Source organism: Palaemon carinicauda, chromosome 22 (genome assembly GCF_036898095.1).
Source record: "Palaemon carinicauda isolate YSFRI2023 chromosome 22, ASM3689809v2, whole genome shotgun sequence".
Classification (NCBI taxonomy): Eukaryota; Metazoa; Arthropoda; class Malacostraca; order Decapoda; family Palaemonidae; genus Palaemon; species Palaemon carinicauda.
In genome coordinates, this window is record NC_090746.1 from 72,016,112 (window position 1) to 72,029,863 (window position 13,752).

General features: G+C 38.9%; 1 long non-coding RNA gene across 1 annotated transcript; it reads left to right on the plus strand.

The window, feature by feature from the left end:
* The first annotated feature begins 8,656 nt into the window (after positions 1–8,656).
* On the plus strand, positions 8,657–12,821 carry LOC137616535 (uncharacterized). The gene is made up of 2 exons (XR_011039445.1): positions 8,657–8,883; positions 12,655–12,821. It is a non-coding gene; the product is annotated as an uncharacterized lncRNA (long non-coding RNA).
* Positions 12,822–13,752: the final 931 nt, after the last annotated feature.

Below are 13,752 nucleotides of genomic sequence, written 5' to 3' on the forward strand. Positions count from 1 at the left end.
CATGGGCTCACAGGATCGGCATCCGTCTCCTCCGTTTCCTGGGCGACTGGCTGATCCTAGCAGACTCGAAAGCAACCCTTCTTCGCCATCGGGACAAGTTTCTCGGACTTTGCCAAGTTCTAAGGATCATGGTGGTCCTCGAGAAGTCCTCCCCGCAGCCCTCTCAGAGTCTGGTATACCTAGGCATGGTCTTAGACACCAATCTCCCAAAGCCTTCCCTTCAGACGACAGGATAGCAAGGCTGAGGAAGGTCGCGAGACCTTTCCTCACACGAGAAGAACCTCCAACCCAAACGTGGTTACGTCTCCTCGACCATTTCTCCTCCCTGGCCCGTCTGGTTCCCAACAGTCGCCTCAGGATGAGTTCTCTCCAGTGGCGACTCAGGTCGCGGTGGAGTCAGAGACATGACTCCCCGGACACCTGGATCCCTATGGGACAACCGGAACAGACGGACCCCAGTGGTGGGTAGCAGACGAGAATCTACAAAAGGGAGTGGACCTTCTCGTCCTCCCCCCAGACTTGACACTGTTTTCGGACGCGTCAAAGAAATGGGGGGGGGCCCACGTTCTGAACCACGGGACCTCAGGCCGGTGGTCAGAACCGGGAAAGTTCCTTCTGTAGACCTACTAGAGATGAAGGCCGTGTTTCTGGCACTTCAGTAGCTCCACCAAGCCTGGCGGACTACTCTGTGGTTGTGAGGATCGACAACGCCACAGTGATGGCTTACATGCTCAGACAGGGAGGTACTTTTTCAGAACAGCCATCCCATCTTACAGTAGAGATACCGAGATGGCCCGAGTTCCTCTCGATCACCCTAGCAGCTCGCTTTATTCCGGGCAAAGGAATGGGCTCGCCGACAGTCTGAGCAGTGCAACACAGATACTAGATACCGAGTGGTCTTTGGATCCTCAAGTAGCCTACAAAGTCCTGACTCGGTGGGGCTCCCCTCTGTGGACCGATTCGCTACAGCGCTGAACTGCAAGCTTCCGCTGTACTGCTCCCCGGTCCCGGACCCCAAGGCCCTCTGGTGAGATGCCTTCCAACAACGGTGGGACAACATCGATGTGTTTGCCTTCCCCCGTTCTGGCTGATGAGGAGAGTACTCTACAAGACCAGAGTATCGGTCAGTCTCTCAATGACCTCCATAGCTCCGCTAGGGCCTCTCGCAGAATGGCTCACCAGTCCCTCTGTAACACCTTACGGAGCCTCCGAGAGAACTCCCTCCACGTCACGGGTTACTCACACAACCACATGCCAACATCCTCCACAAAGCCGTAGCTTCGCTTCGACTTCCCGCCGGGAGACTATCCAGCATCTTCTCAAAGAGAGAGGATTTTTGCAACAATTGCGAAAAGGATGTCTGGACACCTGCGCAAGTCTTCCGCAGTAGTCTCCCAGGCGAAGGGGCGAGTTACTGTGGTCGGTGTCGTGGAGAGGGTATCCCTCCACACGATGCCGCTTCCAGCAATAGCGGAGCTCCTCGTGTATTTGCGGGATGAAATGTGCCTTTCAATTTAGGCTGTGAAAGGCTATCTCTCAGCCTTAAGTCTTGCCTTCAGGCTCAAAGGATAGACATTTCTCCCTCGCTGGAACTCTCTCTCCTCATACGAAGCCATGTTCTCTCCTGCCCTCAGTCGGAAGTGAGACCTCCTCCTTGGAACGTGGTTCGAGTCCTCAAGTCTCTAAAGAGACCTCCCTACGAACCACTACGTAAGGCCCCAGATCACCACCTTACCGGGTAGACAGTGTTCCTGCTAGCCTTATCCTCGGCCAAGCGAGTTACATGGTCTCTCATACGACATCGCCCATTCAAGGGGATAGGGGGAGGTAACGTTCAGGTTCGTCCCTGAGTTTTGTTGCCAAGACTCAGAACCCGGGAGTGCCGGACCCGCGGTTCGACTCTTTCTAGGTTTCGAGTCTCCGTCCTGTAACAGATGACCCAGACCATCTCCTACCTTGCCAGTAGGGAGTCTGAGGTGGTGTCTTAAGAGAACAGCTGCAGTTCGTCCCCAGGTTCAAGCCTCGTTCGTGGACACTGGAAAAACGAAGAGAAGGGTCACCAATAATACCATCTCAGCCTGGATTCGCAGGGTGTTACACCTGGCCTTGAATCCTGACCCTTCTCCGTCACATCGCCCTAGAGTGCATGATGTCAAGGGCATATCTACGTCCCTGCCCTTCATGAAGTATCATTCAGTGACGCAGGTCCTGCAAGCGGGGGTGTTGAAGCATCAGACCACCTTCACAGCCCTTTACCTGCAAGACATGACCCACAGGAGGCTCGATACGTTTTCTATCGGCCCTGTGGTGGCTGCACAACAGCTGGTCTAAACCTCAGGCTCCTTAATGGACAAGTAGCAGAAGGTTGAGGGTATTGTTACTTGGTATTAGTCTGCATGAATGAAAAGATCTGTCTAGCCCTTATTCTTTTCTTCATCCTCTCCTCCCTTGGAGAAAGCAGCATCCTGGGTTCTCTGCACAGCTGACCTCAAACCACTGCAGGTAGACCATGCTTCCTTGTGTTCCTAGTATTAAGTGTAATACTGTCATGTCCCCATACCCTGACGAGGTGGTATTGGGAGAGTCCTAGCCTAGATTTCCTTCTGAGGAACTCCAGGTCAACTTCCTAGGACGAGTCACTTTTCACCTTCGCACACACCTTACGTAGGCCGCGGCAGTTTCACAACCGCCAGCGAGGAGCAGGGATTCCCCATTGTCCGAGTACTTAAACGCTCGAATATGGAATCCCGGGCAAACCAAAGCCAGTATGGGAGGGACTTACCACCCTTCCTAAGGGTTAAGTCACCCTATGTAAATAGCGTGGTTTGTATTTCAGTTACGGAACAAATGACAAATTCGTAGATAATTTGTATTTTTCCTAACTATACAAACCTTAGCTATTTACACATATTTGCCCGCCAGCCCTGTCCTCCAAGATAAGTCCTACCTCTAAGTAAAGTGGAGTTCACACTGTGTGTGTGAGGGGGGAGGGTTTGCAAGCTACCCCTCCCTACCCCCCGCTAACTAGCGGATGGGTAGTAAACCCTCGTTAAAATTCTTATGGCTCGTCATTCAGCTACCTCGAAGTAATTACCCCATGTAAATAGCTAAGGTTTGTATAGTTAAGAAAAATACAAATTATCTACGAATTTGTCATGTTCCTCCTGCTCCCTCCTCATCCCAGCCTGGGCCCTTGGATTTTCAAGTTCTGGAGAAAATTCCAGTTGGAGTGGGATCTCTTCATGTGCGTGTTCTATGTTTGGTGGCAGGCAGGTTGGGGCAGTTGAAGGGAGACGGTTTCTGCTATGGATGTTGAGGAGAGGGACATAGTGGGAAACCTTGGCAATCTGGCACAGGATGTGCTTACGGGCCTAAATTGAACCTGTTTCATTGTAAAGGGTTTGATCTTCCCTTCATTGATATGGAATTTGAACATTTTGCTATGTTTTCTCGGTCCCATTTGTGTATTAAGGTACCATCCCCCAAGATGGTTTTACTGATAACACACAAGTCTGTTTTTAACAATCTGGCAAAGGTAGTCTCAAATGCTGGGTGACTGGTGCTCAATCACAGTGTTTTAGAGACATCTGTGTTGGGATGACAGTGCCAGGCCAGAAGATACCCTTTCTGGCCAAAATGGGCAAGATAAGGATTAAAATCTGAGGGATATGTTGCTGAAAGGTTTTTTTGTGTACTCAAAGAATATACGTACATTTATTCCTTTTTAGGAGTTTACCCTACGGAATTTAAATGATTCGTGTAACATTAAGGGTTTTGTGAGTGACATGGGTACTAATCAGTGGGGTAATGGCTTTCCTTTTCTTCCTGAGTCTTTTAGGACAACACAGTTTAGTGCTTAACAAACACTTTTTAATCTGTTGTCTGTAATGTCCTCTCCAAGTAGAAGGTGGTGGTGATCCCATATTACCAGTTCACCAATATGGCAAAGTTGTATAAGCCTACTTAAGTAGCTTTACAGAACTTTGCTAAAGCAAGACTTGGGGTAAGACCAACTGCAATTTGGAGAAGTTAAAAGTAGAGGAGTTCTTCTATAGTTATCTCCATTTCTCAACTCCTTATCCCCAATAAGCTAATGTTTCAATCCCAGAGAAGTGAGTAAAATGCCTTCATTCCCATCTAAAAAAAAGAAGAGATCCTTTAATTATAAGGTTTTGCCCTATGATAGGGATCAGCAACATTTCCTGAGGTAATATTGCAAAGAAACCAGCATCACATATCAACCCAGTCTGCTAGGATTTCCTCAGGATGGTGAAAGACAGCAACATCAACCTGCTCAGTGTTCTTGGTGTTGTATCATTGGCTGTCAGACAAATTTCAGTATCGTAGGTGCTGTGATGAGCTCAGAGCCTGAATATATGTGTCTCTCATATACACTGGCCCTGTCAGGCAAGATAAATTGATGACTGCCTTAAGTCCTCTGTTAAAGTACACATATCTACTACCTACCTTTGTTTGAGCAAAATTACCAACACACCAAAAAAAATGACAAATGCATTGTTATTCATCATGGGAAAAGCAGTTGTGCTCCCATTTCTTCCAGTGCTCTGCTGTAGTGCCATAGTGCCTTTTTAGATTATTCAGGTGCTAAAGTTAAAGATGAGGGTAATGTGTGTAATTAATTTTAAACAATGTAAACAGAAAGTTGCAAATTAGCAGATCGCATTATATTATCTGGTGATCCCGTGGCCAAATTGTGTTATACCTGTGGTTTGTAGTTGTTTCTATAATTTCTTTAATGGCATAATAGATACTGAGGCAATGGATGGGCACCTGACTAATGACCCCATTACGTGAATACTCCGACTGTATTCTACCCTCTGCCTGGTGTGTGGTCAAAGTCAAGGTTTGACTGCCTGTGCCCACTGTCTGCTTTAGACGGTTTGATCTGGTAACCTTAAAAAGCTAGAGAACTACAGGGATATAAGACCATCATTACAGTTCAAGGCAGGGGAAGCTTGAATTGGACTAGACACTGGCCATTAGGCACACTGTAGTCGAGAGTTGTGTCATGCAATGTGGTCCCTAGTCATGCTCCCTATCTAGTGCCTCAACAACAGGCACGAGTGCTTAAGATGGTTTACCTGTTGTTTCCTTGTCTAAGACATCATCTGTAAAGGTGATAGTTATCCACCCAGAAATTTGGTAATAGTCTGGCTAGAATAGATTTTACTCTACATATATATTTCTTTAGGCTTACAATGGGATTTGGATCAATAGGATTAAGGTTAGGGGCTAGTCAATACTATAGATGCTATTAACAATTACTGTAGAGTCCATTCAGTGCCCAATTATGACTGGGATAAAGTTTCATGTTGGTTAACTTTACAATTAAAGTTGGAAGTGGATGTTAGGCAGGAAATAACAGGAACATTACAGTATTAGAAACCAGTCAAGGTTTTGTAGAAATTACAGGTAGGGATAAGGCATTTAGCCTATTGGAAAAATCTCTGCCTAGCTTCTCCCTGGCTATCTGTTGGATGTGGATTGGAGATCCATTTAAACTCTATCCATTGGGAGACAAAGGTCTACCTGTTAACTCTTCAGCAGCCTTTGCCTGCCGTTTTCTGGTACTATTGAGATATGACTTTGGCACTGTTTTTGTAAATATTCAGTCTCTGGAACATTGTCCTTTCCCGTACCTCTGTGATTTATGTGCGACTTTCACATCATTTATGATTATGAAGTAATCTCTAGGTATGATCATTAAGGCATATGGAGAAAGTAAAAGTACTATCAATTTAGAGCCTACGATTCCGAACACCGTAGTACTTATAAGTTAACTAAATTTCATTCGTTTAGTCTTTCATGTTTATTACCAAGGCATTTGTTAAGCAAGCTCGTTACTGGTCTCTAAAAGAATACTGGCTTTTTTTTTTCTAAAATCTAAACTTGCAAATCACTTATGGCAAGAGCTTTGCTTCATATTAGAAATTTATTTTATTTTAAAGGACCCTGAAAAAATATGGTAAACCTAAGTTTCAATACCAGTTGGTTGGTAAACTTAAATATTGAATAACCAAGTCATAATTTAATGTTAGGTCTCGGTTATAAAGATTCAAAGCAGTAGTCTAAAACTTTATTATAGAAATGTTCATTAGAAAAATGCTTTTTAATTAAGTAATTGAGTAAGATTTAAGCTTTGATCAGAAGCACAAAATTTACAAAGTTTTGTTTAGTTGATACAACAAGAAATGCAGACGTTTCTAGTCCACTGCAGGACAACAGCTTCAGAAATGTAAATGCATGTCTGGATTTGACCAGTTTTCATCACCAACCACGCTGGCTATTGCCAAATGTGGATAATAGGAGACTATCAGTTTTCAAAAAGCCTTATGAAACTAACAAGAACGGGAGAACTACGAGACAACCACAACTTTCTGAAAGTTGGAAAAAAAATGCAGCAAAATATTTTCATTGAAAGACCGAATTATGGAAAAAAGCGAGGCTATGTAGAATACATTAAAGACCCCACACTGTATCTTGTGGGAAAAAAAATCAACACGCCAAAAGTTTAAAACCAACCCATTCTGAAAACTCGCAACGTTTTGCAGTTATTTAAAGAAGTCAAGTCTACTAACACCAGAGAATAGGCAGTAATATCTTGGATACTCGATAAAGCTTCGATCTCACGACAAAGCTGTCTACGTTCGTCTCTACTAAGTGTCCCCATTGGTTCCAAGGTAAGTTTAAGTGACCTAAGTAAAGTAAGTTTAAAAGTAGCATATCCAATTAGTAAACTGCGAACCGGATTAAAAACATCCGATGGAGTCAATTATCACTTGAGATTAAGCAAATAACTGTCATTGAAAAATCAGAAGAAAAAATATTTAAAATGTGTGTAATCGTTGAGATACCGTTTGAGTTGGGAGTCCTTTGACTGGCCAAACAGTACTACATTGGATCTTTCTCTCTAGTTACGGCTTATGTTCCCTTTGCCTACACATACACCGAATAGTCTGGCCTATTCTTTACATATTCTTCTCTGTCCTCATACACCTTACAACAATGAGATTACCCAACAATTCTTCTTCACTCAAGAGGTTAACTACTGCACTGCAATTATTCAGTGGCCACTTTCCTCTTGGTAAGAGTAGAAGAGACTCTTTAGCTATGGTAAGCAGCTCTTCTTGGAGGACACTCCAAAATCAAACCATTGTTCTCAAGTTTTGGGTATTGTCATAGCCTCTGTACCATGGTCTTCCACTCTCTTGCTTGAGTGTAACACTCGTGCACACTATTCTATCTTATTTCTCTCCCTCCTGTTTTGTTAGTTTTTATAGTTTATATAGGAAATATTTATTTTAATCTTGTTACTGTTCTTAAAATATTTCATTTTTCCTGGTTTCTTTTCCTCACTGGGCTATTTTCCCTGCCGGAGTCTCTGGACTTACAGCAACTACTTTAACTGAACGAACAGGATAAAATGACAGTGGAGGTCCTGTAGAGAGTACGGTTCCCCTGCTGTATAAGACCAGAAAAACGACCGCCTAAGTAAGTAACCATCGAATTCGTAACATTTCAATCTATCTATGGCTAATTTGGATCCCAAGTCCTTTTACAAATGTCTTCCTTTTCGAAATTATTGATTTTATCCTTGAAAACAAAAAATAGCTCCAACGCTCTTTTCATCCCGATTTTAATAGCAAGATAAATTGATCACATCTTGAGCTTTCTATGGTATATATTTTTTCATGCTATTTGAATCAAAGACAAAAAGCCTAGATATATTCCTTAAGAAATACCATGGAGTTTCAATTTTCAATTGAAACTATAGGAAAGTCATCGAGATGTTTAGTATATTTCTTGCTTGTATACGGTACTGAAACGTTCGCGTTACACACACACACACACACACACACACACACACACATATATATATATATATATATATATATATATATATATATATATATATATATATATATATATATATATATATATATATATATATATATATATATATATATAACTTTTTACCTTTCAAGATTTGCAAATAATAAATGAAAACTGGGATAACAAACACTGGATTTCACGTAATCTATGGCTAATATTAGTCTTAATTATTTTAGTAAAATCTCTGGTATTCAAGACTGGGACAAAAGTAGTTCGTTAATTCGCATGTGCTGGATTTCTGTTGGCGAACTTGAAGAGCCCTACTGTAATAGTAAGCTAGAATTGGATAAGTTATGGGGAAGAGGAAGAATAAACTATTTATAAAGTTAATGATGCTATACGTGAGAAGAAGAAAAAAAAAAAGACTTGAAATAGGAATTGCATGATTTGGATAAAAACTTGATTTTCAAGTTCCTTTTGAAACTTGATGAGTTGTTCATTTTAATTTGGCTTTATTTCAAGCCGATAGACTTAATTCCTTGTGGTATTTGCAATGCATTTACTTTTTAATTCCCATTCTCTTATTGGAACAAAATTGTTTCATGCAACCGTTGAAAATTATATTCTTGTGCTAGTAAGAATGAGACAAAATTATTCCTTAATTAAAATAGGAATAGTTTATATGCAAATGGCCTGTCTTTGATATTATATACTATGTAACCCATTCTTTATTTTTTTTTCTACTAAATCTGCATCTCGACAGAGTTAGAGGTTACTTAATTCCAAAAATACTTCCAGGTAAAGAAAATGGAAACCAATACTCCAAGAGGGCGCTGCTTCTCTCCCAAGGACACTTTAGCAGACCAAGGAATGCCGTATTCATTTTTAGTCCTTGGTTTTCTCCAAAGTAGAAATTTCGGCATACTGTGGAAAGTCTTGGTTTTGACAATCTGGTGACATCTTGTAGAAGTTAAACACGGGAAAGTTGATTTGATTTGTGAGTTTAGTGAAGACTTCATTTGAAAATTGGTGAGTGTTGACATTTTTTCTTTCCCAGTTCTTTAATAGGAGATAAACGGGTAACTTGAGTTGTAAGACAACCGAATATCCTACTATAGTTCAATGATTTTTAACGATGTATCCTACTGTACCGATGGGTTTAGGTGGAATTTTGTCAAAGGTTATCGGTGAGAATTAAAAGTTCGGGATATTGGAGTTTTGACAAGAAATTTAAACTTTTCTGAATATTTGCAAGGTTGTTAAATCTGCATCTTACCGTGTCTTGCATTGGACTTTTAAAACTAAATCATTTCCCACAATTTAGTGAAGCGTGAAATGTTTAGTCGTCTGTAAAGTTGGTTTCGGCGGTAGTTTAGACTTGGATAGTTTTCCAAATACTCTATACGGATTTACGGAGACTTCTAAATCTTAAAATTTTATATATAGCAAAAACACTACTAATCGCCTGTGTCGGCTTGGATGGTACCCAATGCTTTCGAATTTTTTTTTGGAATAGTTTAGATAGCGCACAAACTTTTTTTTTCTCCGGTGTTTCGTAGTTGTGGTTGTAAGCCCTAATAAAGTACGTGGAATTTAAGGTATTAACGAAATTTATTACGGCATTTTTTTTTTTTAATGGGCTCATTAAATGTTACCGTTAACGTTTTTTTTTAAATTCCAGAATGCAATCACGTAATTAAAATCTATTCATATGCAAAAAATTTAACTGAGTTTAACTATGAAATTAATGAAAAAGTTAATTTAACAAGACCCATAGCCTAAAACTTGTTATAGCGGGTAAAAAAAATTTCAACTTTCAGCAATAAGTAATTTTTATAACAAAATTAATCATTAAGAAAATAAAACTTGTAATAAAATAAATCTGGTAACTTGGTTTAGTGGAAACCTACGATCTGTTCTGGGCATGATGGTAATGTACCATTGACTTTGGTCCCGACAGCACTGGTAAATCCAGTTAAGTGATTAATGAGCAATGGTATAACGGGAGTTTAATTGGTTTTAACGAGGAATTTGACGATCAGGAAGTGAAGCGCCGGGCCATTTAGCTCTTATGCCAGCCATTTTACAATTGACTATTTTAGTTTTAATACTTTTAATAATTTTGATGTGTGAAGAATGGTATAATAACAGATTAAAAAGGGCGGTAGATGCATGCTTTGCTAAATGTAACTTTCTAAATGTTACATGAAACTTATACTCGCATCTTGGGACCTCGAATTTTAACTTAATACTGCGGATAAGTTAAACTTTTTTTTTTAATTAATTTTTTTGGAGGGGGTGGTAATTTGTATTCCTAAAGATGTTAGCGAACGAAATGCTGGTAAATATATTCCTTAATTTTAAAGGAAATTGTATACAATAGCTCCGCCAGCAAGTTTATCAAATTTAAGTACTTTCACTAAGAACTAAGTCCTTCAACTTCATAACTCAAATTCCTCTTCAGACTGAGCTCTCGTTTGTTCGTTTGTACGTTAAAAAGATTGTCATTATTTCATCATAGACTACTCTACGTAGCAAGACTTTACCCAAATGTCAGTTTTTAACAAATTATTATCCACATTTTACTTAGGACTAGCATTTTAACAAAACTAGAATTACCTTGAATACCCAGTTAGTTGTTTTACTTGGAAACTAGCCGTATCTTAGGTATGGTTGGGTTGTTAGGTTAGATTTAGATGGTTTTAGGTTAGCTGGTTGCCTTGTTCGTTGCTAATTCTAAAATTGCCATTATTCGTATGTTAAAATTTTTTCTTTAAATCATTCCCCACCCAAGAACCCAGATTTCCCACCGGAGGGGCCCCAAGATTGGAAAGGTTAACATAGGGTAAAAATACTGTTCCTCCTCAAAAAGTCCGCTCTAGATAAAGCAAGTAATTCATCAGAAGAAAAATTATCAATTAGTGGCGGAGCTATTGTATATGACAAACTTCTTTTCTCCTTTTGACTTTTGAACATTTTAGAATCTTTGCAGTGCTTAAGATTTAAGCGAAGTAAACTATCGTTTTTCTAGAAAACTAGATACATTTTCAAAACATTCATAAGTTACAATTATACTATAGTTTTAATTGCGTAGATTGCTGATCTCAGGTTATAGTAGTGATTTTGATGTAAAATTTATAGTTGAGCCGTGAAATTACTTCGGTGCATAGTAAAGTGTTAGATATTTGAGTCTACATTTTGTATAGCAACTAAAGAATGAAGATTGAAACTAATGATAACAATAGAAAGCCGAATAAATTTGAATTTAGGTCTTAAAAAAGTTGTATAATCAGGGGAAAAAAGAATTAGGGAAAATAGACTATATCGTTATTACTGATCTAATGTTACGTTATTTTTGTGTTCAGGTTTCTTTATTGGGAAAATAAAAAAAAAATCTAAATGTTCTGAAAATTACTGAATTTGCAAATAGTCCCAAGCAATAAGATATGAAAGCAAAATTACTCATACCGGTTTTGCGTTTAATATCTTGTACCATTTTGCATAATTAACTATAGAATAAAGATCAGATAAATATTGCAGTGAATCTTTAAATTTATGTAATCAGTCGGAGATTTGTCGAAGAATGGCTATTGTATATCGAAGACTGAACAGATTTTCTTCGAACAAAGTTTATAGTTTTATATACACAATAGTTTTTACGTAGAAATTGAACATTTTTTTATAGTTTCATATACAATGTTAAATTGCAAGGAATGTCCTATCAAACTTCATATGAAACTGGGAAATTATGATTTGCAATCTCAAACTTGTAACTTGTAAAATTCCCATGTAAATGGCTGTTAGTAGTTTTATCCCAATGATACCTAATCTGATTTTGCGTAAAAAATTAGTAAATAACGGTAAGAAAATATTACACAGGAGCCGGAAAGTATCCCATGTTCATGATATTTATAAAAAAAATTGAAATTTTGGAACAAAGGCGGGCAAAATTTATTAATCTCTTAACAGCTACAAATGCCGCAAAAAAAAAAGCTTGCGTTAAACTTGTACTGCAGTTAATAAATCACTTTGGTTTGCTCGAGTAAAACTGAACCAGTTTATAACTTACTAAAAACTAATTGCGTGGTAAAACTGGTCTTAACTTTTAATTACTTTTTGTTTAATAATTTTAATTCACTTACATTTTGCTGGCTTAGAAAATATTCAATGAATGGGTAACTCCCTTAACTGCCTATTATCTGTGATTGACATTTTCCAAAGTTCACCCCTTATGGATATCAAAGTGTACTATTAAAATGTCTATTGTGAGAGTAACGAAGGCGTGTTTTCCCAGTTTCTTTAGTTACCAAAAGCGTAGGTTTTTATCAAATTTCATGATTATATAACTAGGTAAAATGTCGGTCCCTTTGAGAACATGGTGAATTTGAATGAAATTAAAGCTTATTTAACAACCATCTTTGTTTAGGTCACTTGTTTTACCGAGTAAAGACCTTGTTTAATCCGTATTTAAGTCCCTATGCGTATCAGGTTAGTAAAGGGGGTTGACCTGATATTTTAAGTTCCTATCCTGCAGTCATAAAGGAGTCTGAATATTGTCCTTGGAGCAATCTTAATTTTGTACATAAGTCTGGTGATAGTTGTAATTTAATATTCATAAGCTATTAAAATTTCATTTGGTAACCATTAATTTTGAAAGTAGGATAATGTTCTCAAGATGCTTTTGTTGCCCGATTTTGTCATTTCTTCAAAAGTTTTGCTGGTGATTTCACCTTTAGATTGTAACCCTGTTTACTTCGACTGCATTATTTGGATTGTAATCTTTTATTTCTATTTTTACAGGTAAATTACTGGTTAACATAAGACAAGAATGGACTTGGTCTACGATGGAGTGGTTCTGCTGGAAGATAAAAAAAGGTAAAATTCCAATACTGCTGCTGTTCGCCGAATGACTGAGAATTTTTCTCCATTTATAGTGAAACTTAATGTACAAGTAAACCTTGATCAAATTTTATTGTCATTAGCGCCTATATTCTTTGCCATTTGGTGACCTGCAGGTTAACTATTTTATGTGGGGTCCACTTTTGGAGACTACTGTAGTTGTGTAAATCTCATATCCAGTTTGCATGCTTTTTGAAGTTTCGTTACGGAAATGAGGGCTATATTGTGCGTAGTTGATGTTGAATCTATAGATAACAAGTGAACCAATTTTGTCCAAAAATATATCAATGAATCTTGTTATCGAACTGGAATAAGAGCAGTTGAAAATGTGATTTTAATCACATTAATCCTTTTAAAATTCATAAATCTAAAATAGCCTATAAAATTTTCCATTAAGTAAACTAAATATAGGAAAATGATTGGTAGCAGTAATGAGCAAATACTTGAACACAGCAGTAATGATAAGAGAAATTTTACTCTTTTCTGCTGAAATAATGGCAGAGATCTGCAAAAATATTGCCAACAATGTCTTAAAATAGTCAATAATGGGGTCAAACTTTCATTTAATATCTAGGAATATTGTTCGTTCCGACCACAAAAGTGGAGCTTTAAAGTATGTTAAAAATCCTCCCTCCAAAGAAATTTAAGGGCAAAAATTCAACCAAAGGAGAGCAAAGCAGCTTCCGCACAAGGGGCAAATGAATGACGGGTAGACACTCGCCATAATGGATGCCGATCACGAGTGTAGATGGCCTCTTAGACTAGGAAACCATGGGCAAACCATCAAAGTGCTGGTGCCCATTGTTGAGGCAATGAATGGACACTTGACTAGGGACAAACGCTGCCTGGCACAACACTATGTTCGGCCCGGCGTCTGGCTTAAGTATACTTGTGGCTGTCTGTGCCTACTGTCTCCCTTGGGCTGTTTATTCTCTTTCAGAGAGATTTGTGCGCAAATCATTGTGCCCACCCTCATTTGGCCTTTGTGTGGAAGGGGCT